The 27465-nt window shown below is 35.9% G+C and overlaps 2 pseudogenes; one reads left to right on the top strand and one right to left on the bottom strand.

Annotated features, from left to right (window-relative positions):
* The window catches only part of Nono-ps9 (non-POU domain containing, octamer-binding, pseudogene 9), a 48170-nt pseudogene extending 40174 nt beyond the window's left edge, over positions 1-7996 (bottom strand).
* Positions 7997-24029: 16033 nt separating this feature from the next.
* On the top strand, positions 24030-24587 carry Cdk4-ps1 (cyclin-dependent kinase 4, pseudogene 1; annotated as a pseudogene).
* Positions 24588-27465: the final 2878 nt, after the last annotated feature.

Below are 27465 nucleotides of genomic sequence, written 5' to 3'. Positions count from 1 at the left end.
TAAATACCTGTCTTTAGATTCATTCCTATAAATGTAGTCACAATTAAACCTAGGTTTATACCAATCATATCATATTTATTGAATTTTATGAACTTACAAGACCCTGTATTATTGTCCTAGGAATCTTTTCCTAAAACTGTTCAAATGAATATTTACAACAAATAGTTTGTTAAAAAAGGAATTCGGTGCTCACTCCTACAATTTTTCTGAACTCAACAAGTAAAAACTTGTAGATTTTTTTTTCAAAAAACCTAACATGGAATTTGGTCCCATTTTTTCTCACGAATTTAATGTATTTTGCAAGTTAACTACTTTGCTTCCTACTGTGAAGTGTATTATACTGCTTTTAATTTATATTTCTTTAGTGACTTTATATTTTTTTTCCTTTTCATCTATTCTTTGTCATTCTTTAAATCATTAATTTGTATCACTCTCTAGAAAACTTTCTTCATGGTTTAACTCAGCTGTTCAATCTTTATCTAAATCTTTTTTTGCTTCTTCATTACCATATATATCATAATCACTTTTGCCATATAACTTTCATCTTGATATATATAAAGCTTCATGCCCAGAGTTAGGCAAAATATAAAAAATAAAATTTAACATTAACGTAAAGTTATACATCATATACTTTTTTAAATTTTTAAGTAGTATATTTTAAGACAGTTTTATTAAAAATTTTTCAAAAAGTAGAGACTTCTTACACATTCTTTCTTAACCAATTGCTTATCCTGTTGGATACTAGTGTCATATGCATACCACAGCTGATCAACCAGTATTGGGATATTGTCATTAACATAAGTTCATAATTATTATTTGATTTTACTATATTTTTATTTTCTAAAATGTATAATGCAGGGTTAATTTCAAATGTGCCTACAGATCAGATTCCCATCCAGATAAATGCCATTTGCTTTAGCGTTTATCCCTGTTCTTTCCCACTCTACCAATTACTAATCTTTACCTTCACTATTTTATCATTTTTCAGAGTATCTGACAGTTAAATTATGATTGTTCTTTTCTGTCATGTCATGATGATCTTGATTGTTTAAACGTTTGAAGGGTTATGATTAAAAATTTAAAGTAAAAAACCATTTGTCCTTCAAAGTAGTTAAGATCTTCTGAATTATAGCCAGCATTCTAGATGTTCATGTTTTTACACATTCCAGTAATATTTTGGGTTGTTAGTATTCAGTATGTTGGGCGTCTTTCAGGTATTTATTGATATCTGACTATCTGCTATAAAATTTTTAACATAATGTGTTGTTTATCTTTTTATATGCATATTTCCATCTAGTTTCTCTGATGCTGTGTCTCTACAAACTTATTACTCATTTTAAGATTTTTTTTAAATTTTAGTTTCCTAAGTAATTGGTATACTTTGAAAACTAACCTGCTATTACATATGCATTTTACAGAAAATTTCCTGCAGTTAGTTAATTTTTGAGTAGTATCACTTCCCCATTGATATTTTAATAAAGGGAAACTTCATTATTTTACTTTCAATTGAAAACATGGTCAAAACTGGTCACTACCATTTTTAACTATCATATATATATATATACATATACATATATATATATATATATATATATATATATATATATATATATATATATATATTCCCTGTGATCCACATCGAAATTTTTGTCAAACATTTAAACTCTGGTCTATTTTTCTGAGAAGTTATATATTTATATATAGTTTCTCAACTGAGGAATTTTGAATAGCTAAGAAGCACCTAAATAAATGTTCAATCTCTTTAGTTATCAGGGAAATGCAAATCAAAACTACCTTGAGATTTTGCCTCCTCACCCCAATTAGAAAGGCTAAGATCAAAAATTCAGGCAGTAGCAGACGCTGGCAAGTATGTGGAGAAAGAGGAACACTCCTCCATTGCTGGTGGGATTACAAGCTGGTAGAACCACTTTGGAAAACAATCTGGTGGTTCTTTAGAAAAATGGAAATAGTTCTTTCTACTTGAAGACACAGCTATACCACTGCCTGGCAAATACTCAAAAGTTGCTCCAACATATAACAAGGGCATACTCTCCAATATGTTCATAGCAGCCTTATTTCTAATAGATAAAAGCTGAAAACTACCCAAATGGAAGAGTGGATACAGAAAGTGTGATACATTTACACAATGGAATATTACTCAGCTATTAGAAACTAAGAGTTCATGAAATTTCCAGACAATGAATGCAACAAGAAAATATCATTCTGAGTGAGGTAACTCAGACACAAAAGGACATACATGGTATGCACTCACTGATAAGGGGATATTAGCCCAAAAACTCAGAATACTTTAGGTACAATTCAAAGACCATATGAAGCTCAAGAAAAAGGAAGACCAAAGTGTGAAGGGGGGTCAAAAAAATCATGGCAGATAGAGGGAGGGAGGGACTCATAAACAATGAAATATCTTGGAATAAACTTAATAAATGAGAATAAACAGCTCTACAATGAAAACTTCAAATCTCTGCCGAAAGAAATTGAGGAAGACATTGGAAAATGAACCACTTCTCATGCTCATGGATTGCTAAAATTAATACAGCAAAAAATGTATCTAATCACAAGTCATTTACAGATTCCATGCAATCCTGATAGAAATCCCTATAACATTATTTACAAAAATAAAAAAAAATCCTATCATGTATATGAACAGAAGATGCCAGGTACACAGAGAAATTCCTAGCAAAAGAATTTTGGAGGGATTTCCATATCATATATTAATATATTTGTAATTTAAAACAAAACAATCCTATTGTCTTAGAAAAGCTGTTTTTACTAGATTGGACGTCCTAATAATCAAGAAAGGAGGAGGACATGTCAGGAACCTATCGTTTAAAACTGAGCTACAGGCTAATTGTTCAAGAAATGAAATTTTATTTTTCAGTTGTGTACCTACTGCAAAACCCACAAAGGGTAGCTTCAATCCCAAGATCATACATAAAGCCTGAGTCAAATTTAGACTCTTGCAAAAGAAAATGAGTAGATATGAATATGACAAGAAAGAAACATGAAAGAATACACTGTGGTGAGAACAGTTAGCAGGTATTATGTACATGTGTAAACTTGCTAAAGAACCAAATTGAGTAGTTAAAAAGCTAGAAGAATTAATACATTGATATAGGGTTGATATAATCAATTGCCAAATAATCAAATTTGATAGTATGTATTATAGTTACATTCAGTTGAGAATGAGCTCAAGTCTCTTTAATTGTGCAATAGATAAAATTGAAATAAACTTTTGTAAATAAATTCAAAATAATTACATAAATATATATATTTATAAGTGGTGTAGGTGACTGCCTGATAGACTACAGGAGGTGAGAGGCAAGCAAGCATTTTAAATTTTATGGAAAAAACTGCATTGTTTCAGCAAACGTGAAAAATAGGAGTCTAGTGGTGACTTTTAGAAAGACAAAGCTTTTTAAAAAGTCTTCTAATTACATATTAATTTGGAATAAATTCAGAATAAAATAAAACACACAAGCAACTCTATGGGCTCAAATCATGTTTTCAAAATGATGTTTTACTTAAAATCAATTACATTTTAATGTGGCTTACAGATTGCTCACTTTTATCAGATATAAGATTCTATAAAATTACTAGTATTATAAAAGGGTTTTCAGAATAAACTCAAATACATACTTTCCACAGGAAGTTACTGAGATAGGTAGATATTCTCCTCAGCTAATTAATTTCTGGAGGCTGCATCCTCATTTATCATCCGACAGTCTCACAATGTGAGTACATGCTCTCGTGATCACGAGATTCTGGTTCTATCGTTAAGAAATGCCTTTTCATAGAAATTTTCAGGCTTTGTTAATCTATGCAGCAAAATAGTTTATTTATGAGATGGAAAACACGTTTAAGTTTTTCAAACTTTATGATATGCACACTCAATTTACATACTTAAACCACCTTATGCCGATTCCCAGTGTCTGTGTACTAACACAGATCCATGGAAAGACAGCAAACTAGGGGTTTCTTTCATATTCTATTTACCCACAGTGCAATAGAAATTATCTTAATCATATATTACAGGATAATGATTTCTTAATATTAACAATATTGAAATTTTCATTATTTCTGTTAATCATGATTTTCTTTTGTTTTGCTCATGAGGTCATGGAGAGTACCCCAAGGCAGCTACATTTCATTGCTCCTATAGTCATGGTTAATCTCAAGTTGAACTGATATCCCTGATTCTAATTGAGGAGTATCACAAGGTCTTATAAATGTGTGCCCAAGATGGCCTCTGTGGTGTTTATATTTTTCAAAATAATTTTTGTTTGGTTCACTGAAAACCCTTTTGCATATTTCTGTATTCTTTAGAATTTATGTCCCCAGATTGGCAAATGGCTATATGAAATGGAATACACTATTTTCTTTTACTACTTTAAGACATATTTACATTGCATATTTCCTGGAAAAAAAGTGTGGTTCCTTATGACTAAGTCATTTGCTTATACACATACAACACTAACTTTTTCTTACATCATCTCCATACACAAGTTCAATAAGAGAACTCTATCTACAGTAATGAAAAGAATGTCAGAAAAACTAGAAATGTTATAGTTTGAGTGAGAATTTTCCTCATAAGTTCAAATATTTGAATGCTTAGTTAGCAGTACTAATTGGGAAAGATTACAGTATATGTCCTTGTTGAAGTAGATGTGCTATCCTTGGATGAGATGTGTTACTGGGAGTTGGCTTTGGTCTTATTAAAACACATACCAGGGCCAGTGTGTTTCTAACTCTCCCATATGACTTAGGATTGGGAAATAAAGCTATCATGTATTACTCCAGCTTCAGTGCTGCTATGCTTCCCGTCCTAATAATCATGGGCTAACCTTAAAAATAAGCTGGGCCCCAATTATGTGCTTTCTTTCTAAGAGTTGCCTTGGTCATGGTAGCTCCTCAAAGCAATATAATAGCAGTTAGGACACATACCTGATGGGACATGATATTATTTTCCTGCTATGATTCACATACACTAAAATGAGTAGATACTATGTCTGAAATTTGAAAATCCTTCATATTTTTTCTCTAAGACATTTTTATATTGCAAATTAAACTCATTACCTTTCTCACTTTTTTTTCCCTGAGATTTCCCTAATTCCTTGGAAAGCAGCTAAGGAACAATGTCCTTGATGACCTAACATTCACACTTATGAAGCTCCTTGATAGCTTTGTCATCCTCAGATTCCTATAACAACCAAATGGCCGTACGATCAATATTACAGTATTTAATTACGGCTTTTGGTAATGTATATGCAATAAGTATAACCACTAAACAAGAAATATCATGTATTTTATTTTATCCTATCACTTTATTTATTCATTTTACATCCTTTCACTGATTTCCCCCTCCATGTCCTTCCCTTACAGAGTCCATTCCCCTTCCATTCCCCCTTTACTTCTGAGAGGATGGAGACACCCCACTTCACCCCCCACCCTACTCCTTACCTCTTATCCTCCCGTTCTGGCTTATCGACTTTCTGGAGGGCTAGGTGCATCCTCTTCCACTGGGAACAGACAAGGAGGTCCAATTAAGAGAATGGATTACCATGAAGCACCCTCCATTCACCTCGCAAGTGCTCTCCCTCCCAGTTCCTTCCATTCATCGGCCTCTTATACATCTCCTTTATTCCCTCTTCTAAGTAAGATTAAAGTAACCTTGCTTGAGCCATCTGTCATTTAGCTTCCCTGGTTCTATGAAGTATAACATGGGTATTCTGTACTTTATGGTTAATATTTACTTCTAAGTAAGTAAATACCATGCTTGCCCTTTTGGGTCTCCATTACTGCACTGAGGATGATATTTTCTAGCTCCATCCATTTGTCTTCAAAATTCATAATGTTTTCATTTCTAATTCCTGAATAGAATTCCATTCTTCATTTGGGAGGTCATCTAAGCTATTTCCCACTTGTGGGTATTATGAATAAAACTGCTATGACCATAGTGGAGCACATGTCCTTGTGGTATTGTAGAGCATCCTTTGGGTATATGCTCAGGAATGATATAGCTGGTTCTTCAGGTAGAAATATTTCCAATTTTCTGAGGAAACACCAGATTTATTTACAGTACAAGTTTTCGCTTTCATCAGCCATGAGAAGTGCTTCCTTGCCAGCACGTGTTGTCACTTGAGTTAGCAACCTTACCCACTTGATGGGTATATGATGAATCTTGCATTTTAATTTGCATTTCCCTCATGACCAATTATACTGAACATATCTTTAAGTGCTTCTTGGCTATTCAAGATTCATTTGTTGTGGATTCTTTGTTTAACTCTAAACTCCAACTTTTAATTGGATTATTTGAAATGTTGGTGCCTAGTTTCTCGAGTTCTTTGTATATTTTGAAAATTAGACTTCCGTCTGAGTTAGGGTTGGTGAAGATCTTTTCTCAGTCTGGAGGCTGATGTTTTGTTATATTGACAGTATCCTTGGCCTTCTTCTAGAAGCTTTTCAGTTTCTTGTGATCCCATTTTTCAATTGTTGATCTTAGAGCCTGAGCCATTGGTGTTCTGCTCAGAAAACTGTCCCCTATACCAAAGCTTCCTAGGCTATTTCCTACTTTTTCTTCTAATAAATTTGGTGTATCCAATTTTATTTGAAGTCTTAGTCCACTTGAACTTGAATTTAGTGAAATATGAATCAATTTGCTTTCTTCTACTTACTGACATCCTAATTTCCATTGCATGGTTTTGGATTCTTAGTCAAAGAAAAAGTATCCATAGGTGTGTGGGTTTATTTCTGGAATTCAATACAAATCCATTGATCAACCTATGTGTCTCTAAAGTGACACCGAGTTTTACTATTGGAGGTTGTTATTATAATGTAAGGTCATAAGTGTTGATATCACCAAGAAGTCCTTTTATTCCTCTAGATTATTTTTAGCTACACTGGGTATTTTTGTTTTTCCACGAGGAGCTAAGAATTTTTCTTTCAAGGTATATAAATCTTGTCTTAGAATTTTGTTGGGAACATCGTTGTATATGTAGATTGCTTTTTGTAAGATATCCATTTTATTATATTAACCCTACCTACCAATGTGCATGAGAGAATGTTCATATTTGGATGTATTCTTCAGTTTCTTTTTCAGAGACTAAATGTTCTTGTCATAAAGGTTGTCCTTCACTTGCTTAATCTGAATTACACCAAAATATTTTATATTATTTGTAGATATTGTGGATGGTGTTGTTTCCCCAATATCCTTCTATGTTTCTTTATTATAAGGTATTTTTTTAATCAGGGAGTTTTGTCTGTCTTCTTGATTTTCTCGAAGAACAAACTCTGAGCTTGTTGATTCTTTGTATTATTCTCCTTGTTTCTAATTAATTGATTGCAGTCCTAAGTTTGTATATTTCCTGCTGTCTATTCCCCTTAGCTGTTATTTGCTTCTTTTTCTTCTAGAGCTTTTAGGTATGCTGTTAAGTTGATAGTATGAGAATTTTTTCCCATCTTTATTAAATTGGGTATTTCTTATTTACATTTCAAATATTATTCCATTTCCCGGTTTCCAGGCCAACATCCCCCTAACCCATTCCCCTCCCCTTCCATATGGGTGTTTCCCTCCCCATCCTCCCCCCATTACCACCCTGTGCCCAACAATCCAGTTCACTAGGTGTTCAGTCTTGGCAGGACCAAGGGCTTCCCCTTCCACTGGTGCTCTTACTAGGATATTCATTGCTATCTATGAGGTCAGAGTCCAGGGTCAGTCCATGTATAGTCTTTAGGTAGTGGCTTAGTCCCTGGAAGCTCTTGTTTGTTGGAATTGTTGTTCATATGGGGGGTCTCAAGCCCCTTCAAGCTCTTTTAGTCCTTTCTAAGATTCCTTCAATGGGGGTCCTGTTCTCAGATCTTGTAGAACTTTTAAAGGACACATTCATTAGCCAGAACTTACTTGAAGACTCACAATTGGCTGCAATTCCAGCTTCAGAAGATCGAATATACTCTTCTGACCAGTGTGGACACTATGCATGAACAAGATAAAAATATATGCATGCACAGAAACAACCATAACTGTAAAACAAAATAGAAATAATTTAGCAATACAAAAATGACTTAATTTCTTTTTAAAATAGATTGAAACTATTACCAGCAATCACAGCTGCTCAATATTCACAGATTGAGGAACTATGATGTTTCCAACCTCAAATTCTGCATCTTCACTATAATCATTACACATAGGCTGAGGGGAAAATCATCAAGGAGGTAATGGCAACATTTAAGATCTGGTGGATTTCGAGGACTGATGTTTAATAGTGTCAATTAAACATCATAGGGCAAGAAGAACTATGGTATCTCAGAAATCTCAGGGCTCCAACTGCATATGTAGCAGAGAATAGCCTTATTGGGGCATAAGGGGAAGCCTTTGGTCCTGCCAAGATTGGACCGCCAGTATAGTGGAATATGGGAGGGAACAAAGGGGATGTATAGGGGGAATACCTGTATGGAGAAGGTGGAGGGGAGGGAATGGTGTCTTATGGACAGGAAATCTGGCAGGGAAATAACGTTTGAATTGTAAGTAAAGAAATATATCTAATAAAAAATTTAAAAAATATTTCCTAATATAGTTAAACTTTCTTTCTTCTTTCATACATACCAAAGTTGTGTCTAGCCTTAGAACACTGGAAAGAAAAAATGTATTATGTATTCTAAAGTCTACAGAAAATAAAAATGTTGAGGTGTTGAACATATGTATGTTTGTTCTTGATAAATACATGATTGATTATAATATTTTATGGCACATAAATAGGCTTCAAAAGATTATATTTTTAATTATATGTTTGATTTTTTATTTACTTACATCCCAAGTGCTGCCTCCTCTCCTGATCTGCCCTTGCAGAGTTCCTACCCTATTGCCCTTTCCCCTCTGCCCCTGAGAGGGCAGCATCACCCAGTATTCATTCCACACCCTCTGCCCCCATTCTGGTGCACCAAGTCTCTGAGGGATTAGTCATATCCTCTCCCTCTGCCAGACATGGCAACCCTGTGCTACATATGTGTCAGGGGCTTTGGTTGTGGTGGCTAAGTCTCTGTGAGCTCCTAGGGGTTCAGGTAAGTTAACCCTGTTGGTCTCTCTGTGGGGTTCCCATCTCCTTTGATCCTTCCTGTAATTCTCCCATAAGGGTCACTGACCCCCCATCCAACATTTGTCTGTATTAGCAATGTGTATATAGTATATATATATATATATATATATATATATATATATATATATATATATATAGCTTTTGTTCATTTTTTTCAAAGTATATTTCTGAGAATAAATAATACTGCTTGTATTCTAAATGGTCAAAAAATAAACACAGGTTAACTGTTGGAGGCAATATTAAAAGCCAGAAGGAAATGTGAAATGAAAAGATATAGGTTACCATAACTGAAATGAATAAAAGCTAATTTCATAATGTGTAAGTTCATCCTCACAAAATGTACTCTTGTAGCCGGGTTTTATGTACATTTGGAACTATGGTTCCTAGACGTTTGCCTATGAAGCGGCCTACAGACGAGTCCCACATCTTTCCTCAATTGTGCACTTGCAATCAAACAGCTCTCCCATGAGGATGAAGATTGCAAGCGGCTGAATGAGATTCAATCTTCCACTTCCCCGGAATGATAAAATTAGAGTCTTTAAAAACTGACTAAAGGCAAGTTATTTTTCCAAAATCCCATTCATCAGTGTCTAGCTGACTTCCATCACAATAGTGCACTCAAGCTGCCATTCAGTAGCTACTTAAAAATAATTTATCCAATCATCCTTCTTGCTCAATTATTTTACTTCTGTGGAGCCCTAGGTAGAATTTACTTGATGAAATGAACATTCTACCCTCACACAGGAGCTTCCTATATTTCACCTGGAAAGGCAAGGGTTTCTTATGCTTTCATCCCATTTTCACTTTATTTTATGGCTTAAAAAAGTAACAGCCCCTGCTGCTATATGCAAAAGAATTCTAGATAATGACACATGTGGCGTTTCTTTAAAAAAAAATCAAAGAAACACTATCCATGTACATAGATTTTTTTATTGACATAAAACAATGGTTTGTCTCATAGAAATGTTTTCTAGAAATAATACATGTAATATAACTTTCCAATCTCCTTTAAAGCCATTATTTTGTCCGAAAGAGCCAGTAGTGTATGTTTTTTTCTTATTTTGCATCACCAAGACAGCCCAAGTATAGCAGACAAACTGAAACAATGCATTGGATTTCTCAGAGTGCAAGAGAGCTTCTTCTTATTGAAAACTTCAAGATAATCTCTTATTATCCCCCAGATAAACGAGTTCCCACAATGTGTCCACTACTGAGATTCCTTTCACAAATACAGTGTTTATCATATTTCAGAAAACAGTTGGTTCTCAGTTATCAGTCTGTATTATTTTCTGATAAAAGATCTCACCTGGCTGGCATCTGACAGGTATAAAGCAATGTACATGTGCTGCGCCGTGGGATGCCTGTCAAACCTCTGCAAAAATATTGGTTTCCTCTAGCCCTTTTGTTTATAATTCCTCTAACAGGAGGCTATCATGATAGCCTATATTCTCCTGCAGACAAACCCGGGATGAGATACATTGGTTCTTTTGGAGTTGTCTGAACATTTCAGTTACTGTTAAATCCACCCACAGGGCAAGCAATAGCACTTTCTCAATTTGAAATGTTTACTGTGGTTTTTCCAATAACTTTTTAACAGTGAAAGGCAAACAGAGACCTCAAGAGTTTTATATCCCTCTGACCTTATTAAAATTCACAAATGCTATCCCTATCAATCACGCGCTTAAGAGAAAAAAAAAACATGATTTTTTCCTTCTGCCACTAGAATTATAAGAGGAAAATTTGGAAACTTGAAAAAATTTAAAATATTGATAGTTATTTTATAATGTCTGCTTTTTATTTATTACTAATTTCAAATATCTAAATTACTAAAAGCATTCAAAACTAAAGCTATGCTACTGCAGGTATCAAAACTCAATGTTTCAATAGAAACAAAAATGACTGATAAAGGACATTTTTTCTTTCTAAATTTTTTTAAGGAAGAGAAAACTTGATAATTTTATCATGTACAGAAAAAGTATGATAACTTTATGACAAATATTTGTTGCAAAAATCAATTTGATGAAACAATATTCTGAAAAATATTGTTAAAGTTGTAATAAGCAGAGTAATGTCTAGTAAAACATTCTTACTTTTCAACTGTGAAATAAATTATTAGATTTTTTTATTTACATTTCAAATGTTATCCATTTTCCAGGTTTCCCATCCATAAACCCCCTGTGCAATCCCCCACTTCTTCTATGAGGGTGTTTCCTCACCCCTTGCCTTCCTGCTCTGACATACTCCTACACTGGCAAATTCAGCCTTAGCAGAACCAAAGGCTACTCCTCCCATTGGTGCCCAGCAAGGCCATTCTCTGCTATGGCTCTCTCCATCTGTAGTCTTTGGATGGTGGCTTAGTCCCTGGGAGCTCTGGTTGGTTAGAATTGTTGTTCTTATGGGGTTGCTACCCCCTTAAGCTCCTTCAATCCTTTCTCTAATTCCTTCAATGGGGACCCTGTTCTCAGTTCAATAGTTAGCTGCAAGCATTCATTTCAGTATTTGTCATGCTCTGGCAGAGCCTCTCAGGAGACAATTAAATTATATCAGGCTCCTGTCAACGTGCACTTCTTGGTATCAGCAATATTGTCTGAGATTGGTGTCTGTATGTATATTGGCTAGATCCCCAGGTGGGGCAGTCTCTGGATGACCTTTCCTTCAATCTCTGCTCCAAACTTTGTCTTCATATTTCATCCTATAAATATTTCTCTTCAGAAATGAGCACGTTTGCTGGGAATATAAAACAAGTGGGACATAACAAGTTGCAGTAAGACTAGGCACCTCCCTTCATATTAAGATTGGATAAGGCAACCCAGTAAGAGGATAAGGTCACTAAAGCAATCAATAGAGTCAGAAACAGTCCCTGTGTTCACTGTTAAGAGACCCATAAGCACACCAAGAAACCAACACATCCATAACCATATATATGCAGAGGACCTAGATTAGACCCATCCAAGCTCCCTCATTGCCACTTCTATCTCTTTGACCTCCTGTGAATGCTAGTTAGGTGATTCGATGCAACATGTTTTTATAAGCTACCTATCCCCTTGTCTCCGACAATGCTTTCTTACCCTGTCCCCCAAAGATTTCTTGAGCTATACCTAATTTATTGTTTGGATGTAGATTTCTGCATCTGTTCTCATTATGCGACGAATGGGACCTCTCTTGAAAGGGACTTTTACCGTATTCATAGGCAAGAGAAGATTTTACTGGGTTTATAAACCATGATGTAATTTCCAAACCTCACCACATGTTGTGGCTTGAGTAGACCTGGCCCAGGAAGTAGCACTATTGGGAGGTGTGCCTTGTTGGAGGAAGTGCGTCACTTTAGGCGTCGGCTTTGAGACCCTTCGCACAGCTGCCTGGAAGCCAAACTTCTGTTTGCTTTTGAAACAAGCTGTAGAATTCTTGGCTCCCCCAGCATCATATCTGCCCGGATGCTACCATAATTCCTGCCATGATGATAATGGACTAAATCTCTGAACCTGTAAGCTAGCCCCAATTAAGTGTTGTCCTTTTTAGAGTTGCTTTGGTCATGGTATCACTTTACAGAAATGGAAACCCTAAGAGAGCACATGAAAAGTTTCTCTTGATTATTTCCTGTTTAGTATTTTTGCTTATAAAAGTAGGATATGAAATAACATTTTCTTGTCACTTAATGTCCTGTCTCTTCTACATATAATCTAAAGATTTTATAATTGCTATTTCTTTTTCTTCTGTTCAAGTAAGATGACAGAGGAAAGAAAATGTTGTACTGTATGATTATAGACATCCAAATGTACCCTGTATGTTCTGTGCATGCATGAATAGGGAGGGGGCATTTATGTAGGTTTGTGCATTCCCAAACGTGTGAGTAATATAGTTCCCAGTGGGTAATGTTGATATTCTTCTAATATTCCTTTCCACTTCACTTTTCTTTCACATTCACTTTTTAAAGAGAGTGTCTTACCATACTCAAATCTTATTGATTTAGCTAAGTAGACCATGTGAAGAGTTCCAAGATATTGTATAGAGTCTTGACTTTTGGTAATTATGGATATATCACATCACATAACTATTTCACAGGTGTCAGAAATAAACTAGTAATATCATTTTGAGCAACAGAATCATTGCCAATTGAATCATGTATGTCTCTTTTAAATGGGGTTTCTTAACATTTAATTTATACTGTGGTGATTTGTATAGGAATGGTATCCACAGATATTTGGGTATTTGAATGGTTAGCTCATGGAGAATGTCACTATTAGGAAGCATGACAGAGTAGAGTAGGTATGGCCTTGATGAAGGAATTACTATGGGGACAGGCTTTGAAGTTTTCTGTGATCTAGCTCTGTTCAGCATGGAATCCAGTCTCCTACTGACTTAAGATCAAGACATAGAACTCTTGCACCATGTCTACCTATATACTGCCATGATTCTCAGAATGATGATAATGCACTAAACTTACAAAAATGTAATCCAGAACCAATAAATTATTTGTAAAAATTGTTGTCATAATGTTGTCATTTCATAACCATAAAACCCCAAGAAATGTGCCCTTTCTGATTTTTCTTTTTCTTTTAATTTACCACCTTAATAACATCTATTTTCCACATATACAATATGCACTGCCTGTTTCTAAAATGAAAAGTAATGTACTATCGATAGAGGTATTTATTTGTTAGTCTTTTGGACAGGTTGAAATCAACTTAATCTTAATTAAAACTCAGTGTTTATATTGAAAGGAGAGTTTAATGCACTTGTATTTTATTGTTCTTATAAAAGAGAGCCTTACTTGTGCAGTATACTGGTCTGAAACTCACTATGTATACTAAATTTGCTTTAAACTTTCCAATAATATGTTGACTTTCCCACATGCAGACATTACAAACAAGTTCCAACATATTCACTTGTACTACATTGCTAGTCCAAAAGAGTCTTAAATCTTTTAAGTTGGCCATTATTAGAGAACTATCGTCTATAGCTTCTACTTTAGTCTTTTCAACCATATTGCTCTATCAAAAGATATATAAAAATATTCATTACAAAAAGTACATTTCATTTGTTATCTTTGGATATTAATATATCAAGAAATTATATCTAGTTATTTTGTACTATCATTTTATCAATTCTATTTCTAAATAACTTTTTTTCAAACAAATGTTACCCAATGATCCTAGTTCTTTTTCGCACAGGTTTTGTCAAATATTTTGAACCAAATATAGTTTTATAAAAACTTCATAAAAACAGTTGGTACTTCCAAAAGAAGAGAGTGTAATACTAATGAAATATGACTCAGTTTTTCTGTGTTTACAAAGTTGCCTTGACATTCAAATCATTCCACCTTAGCCAGATTTATTATTTTTTACATACTAAGTACTTCATTTTGGATAAAAGCTTTTGTTTACAGTCCATAGGCTAGATCAATCAATGGAAGATCATTGTAATACAAATGGTAAACTTGAGTTTAAAGATTGTTTCAGTTCTCTTTGCATTAAATTATGAATTTTATATGTTAAAAGAAAGCACTGTATTTTTGGTTATTCATATCACTGTCAACATTTTTCATATCGCTTTCTATTTTCTTGCATACTTCTTACAGTGGAATATAAAGATGAAATACAAAGTCAAAATTACCGGAGGACAAGTAACAATGGCTTTGATCATTTTTGTGTAACAGAGTTTTTAAAAAAAAATGTTGCTTCACCAAAAGTCAACAAAACTATTTTTAATCTCTAACTTAAAAGCTAAATACATTTCTGCATTTTTCTAGATGCCTCATTTTGATTTTGTATAAAAAATAAGTGTAGTAGTTAATATTTTATTGCTTGCTATACACCCGGGCTTAATCAAATTATATAAGAAAGGCTTATTTGGGGCTCACAATTCTAGAGTGGTAAGTATTAATACCATCACTGCATGGGAACACTGCAACAGATAAACCTGACAACTAAAACTGAAAGCTGGTAAGTGGCTATTAGCCCAAATGCTTGAATTACCCTAGATGCCTAGAACAAATGAAACTCAAGACGGATGATCAAAATGTGAATGCTTCACTCCTTCTCTAAAAGGGGAACAAGAATACCCTTGGCAGGGAAGAGAGAGGCAAAGATTAAAACAGAGACTGAAGGAACACCCATTCAGAGCCTGCCCCACATGTGGCCCATACATATACAGCCACCCAATTAGACAAGATGGATGAAGCAAAGAAGTGCAGACCGACAGGAGCCGGATGTAGATCGCTCCTGAGAGACACAGCCAGAATACAGCAAATATAGAGGCGAATGCCAGCCGCAAACCACTGAACTGAGAATAGGACCCCCGTTGAAGGAATCAGAGAAAGAGCTTGAAGGGGCTCGAGACCCCATATGTACAACAATGCTAAGCAACCAGAGCTTCCAGGGACTAAGCCACTACCTAAAGACTATACATGGACTGACCCTGGACTCTGACCTCATAGGTAGCTATGAATATCCTAGTAAGAGCACCAGTGGAAGGAGAAGCCCTGGGTCCTGCTAAGACTGAACCCCCAGTGAACTAGACTGGTGGGGGGAGGGCGGCAATGGGGGGAGGGTTGGGAGGGGAACACCCATAAGGAAGGGGAGGGGGGAGGGGGATGTTTGCCTGGATACCGGGAAAGGGAATAACACTCGAAATGTATATAAGAAATACTCAAGTTAATAAAAAAAAAAAAAACCTGAAAGCTGAAAGCTTTCATATCTTAAATGACAATCAGGAAACCTAGAGAAAGAACTAAAATGGAAATAATCTTTAAACTGTCAAAGTCTACCTCCAATGACATCTCCAGCAAGACCATACCTCTAAAACCTCCAAAAACAGTTCCAGTAACTGATGAGCATGTGTTCAAACTCCAGAACCTATGTAGGAAGTTCTCATTCATACCACCGCATTTCCCTCCCCCGCATGTGTAAGCTCCGGGTCAAATCAACAATACATAATCCATTCAATCCAATTTCTATATTACCCACAGTCTCTCAGGATCAACACCGTTCACAAGTCTGAATTATTTTCTGAGACTCAAAGCAATGTCTTAGCTATAACTAACTACAAAAACAAAATGCAAATTGCACAGGACCAGCAAATAATGGCACAGAGTAAGTGTTACCATTTCAAAAGGAAGGGATGGTCTTCAAGCAATGAGGTAGTGAGAAAACAGTGAGAACAAAAGTAGACCACACCAAGACTGAAACCTAACAGGCAGAGCAAATGACAAATTCTCTAGCTTCACTTCTGTTATAAAAGGGATTAGTTCATTCTGTGTCCCTCTAGCTGTGATGATGAAAAGATGCATCTCTCTCTGTGTCTCTCTCTGTCTCTGTCTCTCTCGCTCTGGCTCTCGCTCTGGCTCTCACTCTCCCTCTCCTTCTCCCTCTAAGAGTGTTTTACCTGCCCATATGAATATCTCCTTGGCAAATATTCCATATTTAGTATTTTTGTATCACCAGTGTAGTCTAGTCTTCAGTCCCCCAGCTTTTTATGACTTCCATGCATGGGAGACTCAACTGCCACAACCCAGGCAACTCTCCAAAAAAAAAAAACAAATAATACTTTTTTTCTGGAACCTGTTTCTCATGTATACTTCAGGACTCTAAAGCCAGAACCATGTGGAAAACTTTGCAGAGATCCTTGGCCCACTGAGGAATATTATTAGCAGTAACTTTTGTTTGTTGTTTATTTTTGTTTCTTGTTGCTCTGTTTATACATAGGAAGCTTCACTATGTGGGGTATGGTGTGGATCAAAGTTCTCCTTAATCTTTTTATCTCTTTCCCTTCAAGCCTTGGCTAAGAAAAAGTAATTAGCCTCTGAGCCTACAAAATTCCTGTTTGTCCACAGGACTGAAGTTCTGGTCCCTCGATCAGTATCTGCAGAGAGGTATGCTTTTCCTAGGAGTTTTTTTCACAGCCAGACACAACCTCCTTTCAGGAAATTTTGTTCACGTTGCTGTCATCCAGACTTTAACCAAAAATAACTTATCAAGGAAATCTTGTATGTGATTTATGTATCCTGGTTTATCGTCCAGAACTGAAGCAGAATTCACAAGCAATGACACGTGTTTGTTCTTCTTTTTTTTTTTTTTTTTTTTTTTTTTTTTGGTTCTTTTTTTCGGAGCTGGGTTTTTTTTTTTTTTTTTTTTTTTTTTTTTTTATCTGAGCTGAGGACTGAACCCTGGGCCTTGCGCTTCCTAGACAAGCGCTCTACCACTGAGCTAAATCCCCAACCGTGTTTGTTCTTCTTTACTTGCTTATTGTGGTGCATTGCACATGCTGGGCTGGTGGGAAGTGAAGCTCTTAGGAAGTGTGGCCTTGTTGAAGGAAGTGAGTTGCTGTTGGGATAGGCTTTGAGGCCTCTACTTAAACTCCACTAATTGGGAGATTCTCTTCTTGATTGTCTGCAAAATACAGTTTCCTTCTGTCTGTCTTTGAATCAAGATGTAGAACTCTCATCTTCTTTCCAGCACCACGTCTTCCTCAGTGCTGCCATCCTTCGCACCATGACGATAACGGACTGAACCTGTAAAACTGTAAGCCAGACAAAATTAAAAGTTCCACTTTATATGAATTCCAATTGTCTTGGTATCTCTTTACAGTAAATGAGACGCCAACAAAGAGACTTAGTTTGCTTTTTTATACAACCCTGAATTACTTTCTGGAAGGGTCTGCACCACCCACAGTGTGAGAGATCCACTCATATCCAACATTAACCAAGAAAATGGTCAATAAGTTTGCCTACAGGCTAATCCTATGGAGACGTTTTCTCAGCTGAAGAGACATTTCCCTCTTTTTATATGATTCTATCTTATGACATTTTGACAAAGCTAACCAACACAGCAAATATTAGTCCTAATGAAACAAACTTCAATTCTTGTTGATAAAATGCAAACAGCATATATCTATTAGAATAGATCTTAAGATCTATTATATAAACTACAAGATATTTTAAATGAAATGTTTTAAATCAAAACATAGGTCAACTTAAATCATTAAGATTTTTCAAATTCAGATCCTTTACTTGAATGCAGTATGTATAATATTACTTTTTTTCACCTTCTTTTCTATTTCTTTTTTTTTTTAGATCTTTTTAAACATTGGGTCTTTTTGTAATCTCCCACTCAGGTATAAAAATAGATACTAACTGTTTGGGAATAAGTCTTCAATCCTGCTGAGAAATTCTTCATGAAGGCATCCTGCCTTCACTCGTAAATTGAATCATACTGTGGTGAATGTAAGAAACAGTGCTCCCATCAATTAGATGAATTTAATCTTTAAAGATAAGCTCGGTTTGATAGTCATTAAGTGTACCTTAAATTAAAATGAAGAGTTCACCCTTTTGTCTCAATAAGAATTACTCCAAAATAGACTTTTAACAAAATACATGCATCATAATTTGGTTTGCTTGACAAGTATAGATAATCTGTATAAATCCTCATAGGCAATGCATATGGGCCATTAATTTTCCATATCCCATTCTCAATTCAAACTGTGTTAAACCTTTATAAGGCTTTGTTTCAATTAAAATTTTTCCAAATGATTACTTAAAATGATAAGAAAATTTGAAACTAATACAATACACCTTATATTGTAAAAACACTGAAAACACGAAGAGAAAGTACACATGATATACACAGAGCTGTGTTGGTTTTATTGCTCTAAAATTATATTTTTATTGTGTATTCCGTAGTGGTGAACTGTTTAAAGTATAACATAAGGACTTAGAAATATCATTTAACACATGCTTTCTTTTCTACAGGTTTTTATTTGCTTGTTTGTTCCTGTAAATCTGAACAGAATCTTTAAGTTTTACTGAGGAAAGGAAGAAAATCACCAAGAGACATTTTTATTCCCAACAAGATAAGGACCTAAGCTAGGTGGAACTGACAATTGACAAAGAGATACGGCTCAATAAAAAGTGAAATAAAATGTTTGGACTTTAAATGACTATAGTCCCTACTATATCTCTTTTTCTGTGTGTGTGCATATGTGTGTGTGTGTGTGTGTGTGTGTGTGTGTGTGTGATCTTCAATTTGATAAAATGAGAATAGTATATAGTAAAATGGCCTTCGATAAAATGAAATGCTAAGGAGACAGTAAAAATTAAATGAAGACCAAGGAGTAAAATAAGATCAAAACAAGGCCTACTCCCATGTTAGTAGGATAATATCTACTGATGTATGGCACATAGGAAAAGAAAACAATAGTACAGCAGAAATGGGAGTATGCTAAGAGTCACTGCCTTTTCTTTATAGGTATCATCTCTTTTAAGAGTGAGGTAAGACTGAATTTATGCCTTGACTTTCTTTCAAAGAAACGTAAAGGTGGTGTTTTTAGAGAATATAAGAATTTTAGGTCTGTATACTTATTTTTAAATCTACATTGGATTGTTTGAGTTTGAACATCCATTATTTTACTATTAGAGTAACTGATCTAAGTTGAACATACTTTTCCTATTATTGTATTGGGAAAATGAATTATTCATTTTCCCTGGGAACATTGTAGGCCACAATGATAATAAAACTTGGGCCCGTCACACTACTAGGTATTTTAAAATGAATAACCTTTTCATTATTTCTTCATATATTACCTTCTCCTTCCTTTGCTATTCCAACAGACCACAGATTTCATGGGTTTATGGGCTTACCTCACATCTAAAGTTTACATGGATTTAACTACCTTGTTTTCAAGTTGACTGTCTTTTCTTGCTTATTTTTAATATTTTCATTAACCATTTCAATGAATAATTTTCAAACACTATATTCAGTCTAAAAATAATTTTCATGAATACAAAAAAGAAAGGTGAAACACAACCCCCCCACACACAGAGAGAGAGAGAGAGAGAGAGAGAGAGAGAGAGAGAGAGAGAGAATAAAACTTCTGATGCCTCAACATATCCAGATATTCTGTACAGTTACCAAAAATCTATTTTAAACCCATTCCTCTAATTTATTGATATTTTCATGTCTTAGTATTCTTTATCACTTTTCTTCCCTTTTCTTTATTGTATATTTGAGTCATAAACTCTAAAACAAAGTACAGATCATGTTATAATGATTAGTATTTTTATTTGCTATTACATAGAGTTCCCAGGCTGTACCTATCAATTTCATCTCTGTCCCCTCACTATAGCTACAGATTTTCTGTCAGATTTTTTTCTTCATTTTCTTTCTTTATTGAATTTCAAGTAAAAGTGAAAATTCGAAACGAGCCTTTCTCTATCCTCTACTCTACCAATCTTGGGTGTGCACATGAAAATGGAAAGGATTGGGATATCTCCTGCCCTTAATATGAACAGCATTAGGAAATCAAGGAGAAATGAAAAAATTAAATCAGAATTAGGTATAACAGAGTTATATGGTTATCCGTGGCCTCGGTGCTAATTAACTACCAGCATGCTTCCTTTTCAGTTTTCACAATGCACAGAAAGACATTTTCCAAATTTTGACTGTCTAAACTTTGACCACACCCTTTCCTTCCCACTACCCAGATCCACGGTCTGCTTATGGAGAACTGCCATTTTCCCAGAAGGGAAACCTGAGTAATTAAGAATGCCTAAGGTTTCCTATTAGCCACATAACCACCCATTGAATCTTCAACAATTTTGTCATGGGGCACTTAAGCTTATAATAAGTTTACCAATTTTTTCAGCATGTCTAGTTATTATATTTTTTTAAAATTGTGAAAAACTATTCAAGAAATATCAGTTTTCTTAAGAAGTATAAGATGAGAATTTAAACCTTCATCTATGTGATAATGCATTGTTATTAGTTCCTGTTTATATAACTTAGACCTTTCTTTCATTTTTAATCTACATCTCTTCAGATACATACACCACTGTGTTTACTTTCATAATTTATAGTTATACCATGGGGAAAATATGTAATAACTACTTCCATAGAATTGCTGGTTCACTTTCTATCCAGTCTGCGTTTAGTTCTGAGCTCTTCAATTTCTATATTCTGTGACTCAGAACAAATCCACATTTAGTGCTTCCTTTGCTGCAGTCGTGCATTGGCCTGATATATTTGTACCTTTCTGAAAGAGTTTTTGAAAACTTCCTTAAATTTAAATGATGATTAAGATATAAAGTTATAAAAACTAAAAAAAAACTGTAGTCATTACATTACATGCTATCGTAACTTGCTAATTATCCGCATTTGTGGAACAAAACATATAAAAGTATTTTGTAGAATTAAAAAAGTGAATTATTCAGGAAGAAAATTAACATCCTGTAATTTTGCTTACCTTCAGCATTAAAAGACGTTGCATGACTGTCTGTATGTGAGTCTTTGCTCACAGAGGCCAGTAGACGGAATAAGATTCCCTAAAACTGGAGTTACAGGTGACCATGAGCTTCCTGAGCTGTGAGCCCTGAATCCAATATAGAACATCTTCAGGAACAGTTTATTCTCTTAACTGCTAAGTTCCCTCTCCCTGCTCCAGCATTTACCTTAATTGCTGATGTGTACCACCTAACAAAAAATCTAAAATAAGTTATGATTATATTTGAATCTAAAAATGCTGCCAAATTAAAATTGTATTGATCACGTTGAGAAGAGATTTTCCTGGTTAATTTTTGTTTACTTCACATAAATCAGGATCATTTTGGATGAGTGAATTCAGTTAGAGAAATGCCTCCATCAGATGTGTCTGTAGGCAAGTCTAAGGAGTAATTCTTGGATGAATGAGTTACGTAAGAGGTTCCAGAACATGGTGGTAAATGCCTTCCTGGAGAACTGGTCATTCCTCATACAGGAAATCAGGCTGAGGAAGCCATTCAAAGCCTCTGGTAAGAGTGTTTCTTTGTGGCTTGTGCTTTACTTTCTGCCTTAAGTTGTGTCCCGGATGTCCCTTCATTCTACACTAAAACCTGCAAGTTGAACTAAATCCTTCCCTCCAAATGTTCTTTTGATTGAGATTTCTTTTAATTTTTTAATATATCCTGATTATATTTTCCATCCTGCCAGCTTCTCTCCAGTTCCCTCCCATCTGGTTATACTCCTTTTTCTGTCTCATTAAGAAAGAACAAGCTTCCAAACTATAATGACCCAACACATCACAATAAAATATAAGATAAACAAAAGTCCTAACATTGAAGTTAGACAAGGCAAACCAACATGTAACAGTAAATATTAAATACAGAATCTACCAATCCACGCCAGTGCCAGCTCCACAGGGTCCCATGGCATCTGCCAAGTATTTTTATCTTAATCAATAACGCATCCCAACCCGACTCGCCAAGTTCCCAATATCCATCCGATGCTGTTGCCAGCTACACTCTGAGCCCGGCACCAATCTCGCCAACCGTCTAGTTCCCAAGACTGGTCGCTGCCAGGCCAGCTCCATACAGAGACCGCCTATCTCAAAGCTCTTTTGCTGTGGATTCTGCTCATATTCCTAGGGTCCGCCCCTTGTGGTTATAGTCACAACTTCCAGTAATTCGTTAAGATCAAAATGCAATAAGCTTTTAATTTATCAATCGGATAGATGTATATCTTAAATTCTCATTGCACAGAGCATCCACACAATAAACTCACAACTAATTGATAATTGTATAAACTGCTCACCTAGATAAGACAAACTATTCTACACAAATTCATCTCTTATGAAATATTCGTAACTACCTGTGGCCCTTTAAAGCCACACAGATCTGGGTGGACCTTCTCCTCCTCCATATTGGTTATTCTCACCTCCTCTCCTCTCCTCTCCTCTCCTCTCCTCTCCTCTCCTCTCCTCTCCTCTCCTCTCCTCTCCTCTCCTCTCCTCTCCTCCTCCCCTCCCCTCCCCTCCCCTCCCCTTCTCTCCTCTCCTCTCCTCTCTTTTCCTCTCCTCTCCTCTCCTCTCTCCCCTCCCCTTCCATCCCCCTTCCATCCCCTTCCCTCCCCTTTCCTCCAGTCCCCTCTCTTCAAAACTCTGTGCCTGCCTTACTTTTTCACTGCCCAATCACAGACCTTGCCTTATCTTGTCCCCGCCTTCACCTGCATATAGATAACTGTCCACACCAACAGGATAAAAAGAACTCCAAGAGGAGTCAAAAGTTTCAAAGACTCATTCACATGTTCAGGAATTCCAAAAAAACTCGTAAGCTCTAAGCTATAATATATACACAGAGAATCTGGTGCACACCTGTATAGGATCTTGCTTGATACTCCCGTCTCTGTGAGTTCATGTATGCTTTAAGAGGCTCTTATTCTCCTGCTGTTCCCCATTGTTTCTGTCTCTTACCCTCTTTCTTCTTCCTTTTCCATAGGGTTCCATCAGATACGAGAGGAGAAATTTGATGGTGACATTCTCTTTAGGACTGTTTCTCTCTGAATTAATTCTCATTTGATGCAGGGGGACACTTCTTTGATTTTGGTTGAGCTATGAGTACTGATCTATGAGTATCAAATCCATGATATCAGAATATCATAAGAAGTCATATTGTCATTTGTTTGTTTGTTTATTTATCTATTTATTAGTGTTTGATTTTTTACCCTAGGTCTCTGGAATCCTAATCCAATAGAAAGAAAACAAGGACAGGGTAAAGAGAAATGCCAAAATGAGTAAAAGCTATGTTGTATATAATTAACCACAAAAACTATAATTTTAAACTTTCAAGTATCAGACATATTCTTGAGCATACAAAACAAAAGGAGAAATGTGAGAGATATAAAAGTTGTCAAATTTTAAATATTTTTAATAAATATTTTTAAAAAGCAGTTTAAAAAAATCTTTAAATTTGGCCTGTTGTGTTTCAGCCCACCTCTCTGGTTGCTGGTCACAAGGTGAGGGTAGTGGTGAGGGTGCCTCTCTAGGTCACTGCCTGTGTTTATGGTCTGGCCTGAAGCTTCCAGCAACCCAGACTGATCCCAGGTGTATGATTCCACAGGAACCGATTCACAAGCCCAGATAGTGGACCACCTCCACAGCTCTTGGCTAGGTGTAAGACTGATGAATGTCTGTGTTGGTTCCAGAACTGAACCCGTTATCAAGGTCACCATAATGTTTGAGCATATGCACTGGGACCTAGGAACATGTCTGGAGAAACAAGAGTCTGATGTACCAGTTTCTAAGTGGCCTAGATTTCCTTCATGCAAATTGCATTGTTCATGGAGACCTAAAGCCAGAGAACATATTAATGACAAGTAATGAGACAGTCAAGTTGGCTGACTTTGGTCTAGCCAGAATCTATAGGTACAAGATGGCCCTCACCCCTGTGGCTGTAACACTCTGGTACCGGGTTCCCGAAGTTCCTCTGCAGTCTACATATGATGCACCTGTGGACATGGGACATGTTGACTGAATCTTTGCAGAGATCTTTCGTTGGAAGCATCTCTCCTGTGGAGACTCTGAATCTAAATCAATTTGGCAAAATCTTTCATCTTTTTGGATTGCCTCCAGAAGATGACTAGCCTTGAGAGGTAGGTTCCTCTACCCCAAGGAACCTTTGCCCCTATAGGGCCTCCGGCAACTGCAATTCTTGGTGCTGGAGATGGAGAAATCTGAAATGCTGCTGCTGCTGCTGCTGCTGCTGCTGCGGCTGCTGCAGCTGCTCTGCTGCTGCTGGAAATGATGACCTTTTACCAGCATAAGGTCATCTCTGCCTTCTGAACCCTGCATGACTCTTTCCTCACAAGCAGAAATGTGACTGGGAGTGAGAAGAGTTTTGTTTCTCCCAATATTCAGACACTCGGTGGAGAACATGAACCGGCAGTCTCTTGAGGCTGTGGAGATTTTTTGAGATTTTTGCAGGAATATTTTAATTCCTAAATGACAAATCCCCACCTCTCCTTAAGAAGATTTCCCTCTCACCCTTCCATTTCTTTGCGCTCAATGGCAGGCATATCTGTTTTCTTCCCTCACTGATTTCTACTGGGATCTTTTTGGTATACAGGAAAACAAAACAAAAGAATAAAATCTTTACCTGTTACTCTGTTTGCTAATGTAGCCCATGCTAATCTGCTTAAATAATTTATATGACAACTGTACTGTGATGTTTTAAACAAGAATGGCCTCCATACACTTATATTTCAACCGTTAGGGAGTAGTGTTAGGAAGTGTGGCCTTGGTGGAGTAGGTGCGGACTTGTTAGAGGAAGTGTCGCTGGGCAGGAGCTTTGGAGTCTCAAATGATCAGGCCAGATACAGTGTCCTTTCTCCCTGCTGTCTGTGAATCAGGGTGAAAGAGTCTCGGCGTCCTGTCCAACTCCTTGTTTCCCTGTGTGCTTCTGTGTTGCCTGCCATGACAATAATGGACTAAACCTCTGAACTGTAAGCCAGCCCCAATTAAATGCTTTCCTTTATAAAAGTTGCTGTGGCAATGGTATCTTTTCACAGCAACGGAAATAAAGTAGCTTATGTACTATTAGTACTAACACAGTGTAAAGTAGACAACTGGAAGTAATATTTAATTATGCCTTAAAAAACAGAACCGCACAGATTTAGCAAATATAAAATGTGCCTTTATGTACAACTCTAATATAATGTTGGTGGGAAGGTAAATCACAACAGTCAATAAGAAAAATCAAGCTAGAACTGAAATTAGAAGCACCATATAGTAGCTGTGACTTAACTGTTAATGGCAATACTTCCATAACCATATCAATCACTCTATTATTTCTAATAGATATAGAATCAGCTTAAATGCCCATGGGTAGATAAAGGCTTAAAAATGACAGGTTTTACATACATATATGTATAAAATCTGTATATCTGTATAATGTATATGTGAATTTTATATATTATATTATATATATAATTTATAAATGTGGGGACCAGAGAAGAGAGAATCTGGGTGGAGGAAGGGAACAATAGACAAGGCAAGAAAGAAAAATGGAGATTAAATATAAGCATATTGCAATAGTGTTGACATATTAACAAGCCAAAAATTAGCCCATATTCTGTATTCTGAATTTTAAAAATGAAATAAAAGCTATTCAAAGTGCTATCATTTTATTTCATTATTCCCTGGAAGAAAATGCCTTTTTTAGACATGGCTTTGAATTATACAAAATATTAACTGTAAGGGTTAGTTTAGCCATAAGAAGTAGAAAATATGAAAATGACAAATCTCCAAATCCCATTAGTATTTGTCCTCATTCAGGTCCAGATCCTTTTAGTAATTGCTATTTACCAGCATTTCAAATACCCTCAGTTAACAGATAAAGCATGTATCTTCATGCCCTATTTTTCTTATTTTCTCCTTTACTGTTTTCTTGGGATAAATGACCATAACTTGCTGCTTTTTTTTCTATCATCACCCAGTAAAGACAAAAATAGTCCCATGGCTCCAGCCGCATATGTAGCAGAGATGGCATTGTCTGGCATCAATAAGTGAAGCCCTTAGTTTTGTGAAGTCTCATTTCCACAGGGTAAGGGAATGCCAGTGTGGTGAAGTGGGAGTGGGTGTGTGGAAGGAGGAACATCCTCATAGAAGCAGGGAGGGTAGGAGAGTGGGAGAACTGGGAAAGGGGTAACATTTGAAGTGGAAATATATAAAATATCCAATAAAATGCAAAAAAATAGTCAATTACGAAAATGATAATCAAAAATTTCTACTATATCTATGCAATGACACTTAAAATGCCTGTGTATACTTTTGGAAATTTTCTCATTGTATTAATTATATCATAGGTATTGAATAGAGAACCCTGTCTTTTCCCATGAACTCATAGCATACAAATGGCAACTAGGTGCATTTGCAACTAATTGCAGAAGGTGATACAAATTTAAATTGTGGACTTCTAGGAGGTTGTAGGAAAATGTGTTGGTCTCAACACCAGGACAATGGAGCAATGTCTTACTTAGTCATAATTTATAAGTGATGAGGATTCAAAAGGTTTATCCTCACCCTTCCATCCTTTGGACACCACTGTTTAGGGAGGTGGAAAAAACATTGCCAGCCAGGACCCCAGTTGAAAACCAAAGCTAATTATCTTGGATAGTGCTCTTCAAGCCAGTGAATTACAAATGTTTATACGACAAGAAGATTTTTTTGTAATCCAGGGATAATTGAATAGAAATAATGCTTTGAAATAATACAGTGGACCAACCAAAACGAAAAACTGTTAGGGAAATATCTAGAGAGGTATTGATACTCTACTGTGAAGAACTTCACTGCCTGTTATTTTCGAAAGCATTAGAATTTGGCTTTTTCTACCCATGGCACAACTCTATTCTAACAGTGGATAGCCATGTAACACTAAACAATTCACAGTATTTATGGAAAATTATTATACAGTGCTTCGTGATATCAGACCATCCACGTGACTTTTGCTTTGTTATTTCTATCCCTTGGTCTTGTCAATAGCTTCCCGTGGTGGAAATAATAAAAGTAACATCCAAATCTGAGGGAGGTTAAACTTTCACATGCAGAATTTCAAATC

Source organism: Rattus norvegicus, chromosome 15 (assembly GCF_036323735.1).
Source record: "Rattus norvegicus strain BN/NHsdMcwi chromosome 15, GRCr8, whole genome shotgun sequence".
NCBI classification, from domain to species: Eukaryota; Metazoa; Chordata; class Mammalia; order Rodentia; family Muridae; genus Rattus; species Rattus norvegicus.
This window is presented reverse-complemented; position numbering and strand designations above follow the sequence as displayed.